This window comes from Pyxicephalus adspersus, chromosome 6 (assembly GCF_032062135.1).
Source record: "Pyxicephalus adspersus chromosome 6, UCB_Pads_2.0, whole genome shotgun sequence".
In the NCBI taxonomy this organism is placed as follows: Eukaryota; Metazoa; Chordata; class Amphibia; order Anura; family Pyxicephalidae; genus Pyxicephalus; species Pyxicephalus adspersus.
Genome location: NC_092863.1, coordinates 42,228,523 through 42,235,225, shown reverse-complemented (window position 1 = coordinate 42,235,225; position 6,703 = coordinate 42,228,523).

Below are 6,703 nucleotides of genomic sequence, written 5' to 3'. Positions count from 1 at the left end.
CCTTCCTTTTCATTCCCATATCTTTAGTGTATACAAAAATATGTGATTGAGCAACTTTGACAGGAATAGATTAGCAGAGAGACTTCAAGTGGATCCTGTCAAGGAAGGACTGAATAGAGGACATTTACCACCCCCTTTCCCATCAATTCCCCTAAACAGTACATATTGCAATTTTTTTTCAGATTATTGATTAGCTTTGATTAAAATCAGAAAAGAGCACATGGGGGAAGGGAATTTGACTTGTGGGGTGGCAATAAGGAAAAGCTTTACTGTGGTAGGGTGAGTAGAAGACTTTAATTTTCTGTATCTGAAAAAGAGTTTATACCACCAAATAGCTGTCTAAGGCTTCTCCTTCTTCTGCTGTGAGATGGAGAAGAAAGCCTAGGGGTTAAAGCTGATTACAAATATTACCCTGATGGTGAAAAGTAAGAGTTTCTTCCCCTGAAGGCCCTCAGTTTAGGCAAGTAGCTTGTGTCTTGCATGAGAAATATTACAGCAATATACCTGACTTCTAGATCACTTATTCAAATAGAGCAGCTGATTTGTCTGTCTCATGGGTTTGATGCTACATTGCATGAAAAAACTGGAGAGGAGCTAGCAAATGGAGCACTAATAAACCTAACAGCTAGTTATCATTCTGTCCATTGCAGAATAAGCATCTTGGTTTGCATACACTAGTAGAATGTGTCAGTAAATGAACTATGATATCAGTTGCTACGATGAGAGTAGCCTAGAGCGCATGTGATTAGTTTTTTCAGCAGTGTTAAATGTCTCCTTTGATACTCGCTCTACCCAGAGTGTCAACCTAGAATGTGCTGATCTGGAAGCCCAGGGTGGAGATTATTTAACATTCAAACATTGATCAGAGTGGGATACATTTTCGATGCCCTGACTTCAGTTTGTTTCTGACCAAGGGCCTGATTTAATAAAGCTCTCCCAGGCTGGAAAGGACACACTTTCATCAGGTAAGCTGAGTGATCCAGAAAACCTGGAATGGGTTTCTTCAAAACTATTTGTGAGCAAATGTTTTCAGTCCTGGACCAGATCCATTCCAGGTTTGCAGGATAACCCAGCTACACTGATGAAAGTGTATCCTCTCCAGTCCCAAGTCTTCTGCTTGCTGCCTGAACTTGGGTTGTCCCCTGTCTGCCTCTTGCCCTGACCCCAGCCTTAGATTTGCCCTATCATCTGCTCCTACACTGAAACCATTTGTTCCTGTTCCCCTCTAATGGGGAGACCTTGGGGTTACAATCTAGTGGCATCCTGCAGCAAAGTGGTATGGCAGCCAGTAGGGTTGTTGGCCCATCAACCCATGTGGGGGTTCTGGTAAAGACTGGGGTGTCCTAACAAGTCCTTTAGAAATGCTAAGTCTCTATTATACCCACCGGTCAATGTAGGAGCAAAAGGTGCCTAATATATGGTAGACATTCTTTAAACTACAGAACTCTGTCCCTACCTTGAATGGGGCAGTTTGTTGGGTTAGCCTCCCAGATCAAATATTTTTAGCTATGACTCTCCACTGATCTCCACAACTGGTTTTACCAAGAAAATTTTAAACACAATACAACTCAGTCACTGCAAACATATTTTAATAGTTAAAATTATACTATCTACCAAGATTTTACGTTTGCTTTAGTGCAACGTACAACTTTTAAACAATCGGTGTAAACAGATGATAGCTGTCCAAATGTATCAAGTTGCCCTGTTGTGACGACTGTTCAACCTAATCAGCCAAATCATATTAAGATGTTTCAAATGAAACAAAATATATTTAAGAATTTTCAAATATAAAATAACAGATGAACTTATACCTGTGTGCCCAAAATATTGGAAAATAAATTGCCGGCGTTGGGGTCCAAGGACATTTTACCTGAAAAGCTGTCTTTGTTTTAAAGGAAATATTGTCCTTTATTTCCCATAATGTTTATTTTTATAAACAAAAAAAAAAACAAGCCCTCCTAAACTTTACGCCTTGTTATACACTAAAACATGTATACTCCAAGAGGCTGTTTATATAATCAGCAAAACATGACTAAGGGTAAGTGAGGCATTTCCAACATATGGCAGAAAATTTTATGAATCAGGGCAAAGGTCAAGTGCTTCCAGCCTTCTAACTACTTGTTGGATCATTTTAGCATACATCCTAAGGAACTTACTTCATATACAATCCCGATTTTCCCCAAACAAAGTCAGAACTTCAGTTTGGTTTCAGTCTGGTCTCAGTTCCCTTTCCTGTATTTCTGCAAAGTTTGTTTAATGAGAGTAACTGAAAAAGGTAAACACACGTAAAATGTTAAAACCATTGCCAATATGTAAAACAATTATACTATACAAATTTACTAAAGAATTTACTAAATGACAAATACTTGTAAGTTGAATATTTGTCTAGACTGGGAATATTGTTCATTGTTTCACTCATTGCATATACATCTGTATACTATACCAGGTGTTTTTTGTCAACCACATATACAAAATGGCAATGGTACATTTTTTCAGCATGATAGAAGTGCATTGATATTCACAGCTATGTTGAGTAGTGTTTAATGCATAGAAGAATAGTAAATACATTATTTTAGATAATCAAAAAAACAAACAATGCAGCACCCTGGTTTCCTAGATATTCTGGTCTCGGAAACTGAGAAAAATATTGCAATAGACCTTGCAAACTACACCAAATTACTATATAAAGTTCCACATTTAAAACCTGATGCCCCCATCCCAAGCACCCCATCCCACTCCCATGCATTTCTCTTTTCCAAATAATTCTTATGAAAAAATGTATTACTGTGGAAATTCTGAATATGAGCTCTTACTCTACGGCTCCAGAGAAATAAACAGAGATTGCAGAAAACATTTTGACAAGTGGTTGTTGAAGTGGATTATGGACAGACAAGCATAAAACTAAGAGGGATTTAAGGGTGGAGGACTATATATCAAAGGTGCATTTACTCTTTAAATGCAAAAGTACAAGAAATCTAACAGTTGGAAATAAATAGCTTTAGAATTTTGTAAAATCAGCATGTCATTTGGGCTATTTCATTGGACATTTTCATTACTTGCAAAATTCAATGACCTGAAAACTGTCTTTAATATTTCAACTGTTAAAAAATTTTTTGAAAATTTTTTTTGGGGTGCTGAATTCAAAAATATCATAATTTTTTTCATCATGTAAGGTCTTCACACAAATGGCAAGAAAATAATCAAGAAAAAAATGTTCCAATCCCCGGTAAGAACTTTACTCAATTTTGATTTAAATGACTTATTTCTTTCAAATTTTATGAATAATTTCCACTGAAAATGTATTTCAAGACAAACATCCAAAATAGTAGCAGTAAAAAATGATAAATAGAATTAAACAGTATTCAAAAATGGGTTTCTACACATGCACTCAATGGTGTTTTTGTTGTCCTCCAGAACTTTTCTTGGGGTTTCTCCTTTTATGTTTTTTGTCCACAGTTCCTCTCCAAGTCCCTACAATAGTCAACAATTCTGCTAACGTTCCACCACCCCCTGGTACTTCCTTTCTATTTTTTGATATTCTGATGGAAGCATTCCATCATAAGATCTAATTCTCTTTTGAGACCATTTAGTTTAGGCTGTGGGAACAGTTGCGGCTTGTATTCTGTATTCTTCACCAGAATCACCCTTCTGACGAAGTCTTCAACAATGGAGAGATCCTCCAAGGAACATGGTGATATTCCTGGAATACGGGAGAAGCATGAAGAAAACAGATGGGAAGTTGTGCCCATCAATATTACAAGAACAACTGTCAAAGCTGTTCCACCTAAATACAGCAGACATTATGTGGAGGCACATTCACCAAGTTACACTCCAAAATATGCAAAATAAACTTTCCTATTGAAGGCAGTGATGTTCCTCTTGTTTTTTTCACAAGATTTACATATGTAACAAAAACTGTCAGGTGATGTGAGACAACCCATATGTGCAAGTTGTGCACCCAATGTGCAAGTACCCATATTCATCAGAGCACAGCAATTTAGCTCTGTTTGCTTTGTCCTAAACACTTTCTTTGCATGTTTTTACATGTCCTTTATCTTATTTATTGCTCTCTCATGACTCCTTCTTGCTTAAAAAGAAAAGTATTTACTCATTTTAGTTAGAAAAGTTCTAATTACTCTGTACAAGTAGAGTACTGACCGTCAGGGTATGATAACAAACGGCCAAGATGAATGTGTGATAAGTATGAATGGTATGAAAGGATACCATATAAATGACTTTGGAAAAATGTTTCCATCGCAGGCCTGAGGAATATGTTTAGTATCCAAAAGTTTGGTGGAAGAAAGAATACACACCTTCATCTGTTCCTAATCCACAAAAATGCCTTTTGTGCAACAGCACTTATATCTAAAGAGAATTATTCTAACCCCTATAATTGGAACAACAATACCTAAATAGTTTCAAACTCTATATACAACAAACAAATCTTCTGCAAAATAAATTTGCAGTGGACGGCGGTGTTCTAGCACAGCCTCAGCCAAGCTTAATCCATTTTGTGCATACATTTACACTTGCTTGCAGTAGATTGTTGCTAGTGCCACATGTTTCCTCTTCTACCTTTGGAAGAGAACCCATGTGGTACTGTATATCAACCTCACCCGCACTAAACTGCACAACAAAAACAATGATTACATTTTGCATTTGACAAAATAGTGGTTTAAGATAGGTGGCTGGGAAGTGGACATGCTTTGGAACACAAAACCTTCATCTGAGTGATATTGATTAAATATGGAAAAGAAACTAAATATGCAGCAATATTCTTTTTAAATAACATTTAATTTTTAGAAACCAAACACAAAACAAATCCTTCTAATCAAATTGCTTTAGACTTGTTGCAATGCAGGAGAGAACATGAACTGCTATTTATAAAACTCATAACAAAAAAAGATTAAACGACTCAAACTAAATCACTACTCTAATGATGATAAGACTGTAAGCTACTTGGTAATCAGTGCAGACATAAACAGCAAAAAACCAAAATCCCCTTCTTCATACAATTTAAAACTAACCAAAAACTTACTAACCCAAAGACAGAAGCCAATGTTTAGTGCAAATACTACAGCTCATTATACAGTTTTAGAGACTATAAGCTAACAAACCAACCAACTAAAGAATACCTAGCAATCTTTTTCTCAGCTATAAACTTTCCCAAAATATCCATACCTTTTGTTTAACACAGTAATTTGCCCTTCACACCATTTAAAGTTCCCAAGACTATTTAAAACTCTTTTTAAATAATAAATCACTGCACAAATTCTCAAGACAGTACTATGAAATATATCACAAAATATTTCTGCCTCATTTATTACATGTATATAACAAAGCTGAATATTTGGGAACATACCCACCTCAAATGCTAAAAGATGTCATAGTGACACTGTCTAATGAAAGAGACATCCTCTCCCCAAAAGTTTCAGACCTTTTTTTTAAAATTGTGATTCGAAAATCTATGCCAAAACCACAGCTTTTTGTGTCTTAGGTTATCCCTAAGTAAACCTGTGCTAGTAGGCTTTGATAAAGGATATGACGGGATTAAATTTATGTGTAACTACAACACATTTCAAAACTGCTTTTGTCTTTAGGTGAGTCTTTAGGTTTGGAATCCAGTTTTGAATCCAGCTGTACAAACAACATCATCCTTGTTTCTATTACAGATAACATTACGGATTTAAATGTTATCCTTGATAAATCATACTATTACCAACTTTGAATAGGGATGTAAGTTTGAACAATAATGACATACAGTAAGTTAACTACAATATTTTTATTACATAATTTCAGAACTTAATGCGTAAATAAAAATTACACAGCTATATTAGCATAATTATCCTTGTATAACCTATTAACTATACAACTATATATCTTTAATTTAGTATACATTCTTAAAACATTTATCCAGATGTTCTCTACATATATTCAGCTCCTTCAATATCTTGGTACAAACCACATGGTCAAAGTAAGTCCTAATATTTTTATTGAACTTGATGAATTGCTAAATAATGTGGGACCATTTTTTGATAATCTTAATGTATAGAAAAAACTTTTCATATTATGTACTGTCAAAGATATATGTATACAATTATATTGTCCTTGATCAACACTCATGCCCTTTTATCTGTATTATATGAGATGGACTGTGTAATTTGTATAGAATTATATAACTATAAAATTATATATAATACATATACTCATCCTTATGAAATTTTTGATTCCTTTTTCAACCAGCACCACATATGTTTATGTTCTCTATCCCCTGAGGAAGCCTCTAAAGGTGAAACGGGTCAGAAAAATAAAGAGACAAATGATCATGCTGTACATGTGATTATACCCTATATGTTTTAAAAATTTGGAAATGTAATATATGTTTGCAATAGGAGCACTATGTCTAGAGCGTGAACTAGCATAGTGGATGCTGTTCTGTTAAAATTTAGCCTTTCTTTATTAGGAGATGTTACCTTTAAATTTTTATGAATATAATATGAATACATTAGTCATTTGTTTTTAAGAAAAACATACTGCCAAAAAAGCCTGCTTTCTTTTTCTCCTTCACATATTCTCAGTTTAATTTAAGGCTTGGCAAACACACAATCATCTAGGATCCTTATAGTGGAAAACCCACATATCATTTATCAACCCCATATAGCATCCATTCAGCTTCAGTAAACATATCTATCACAGTACACTC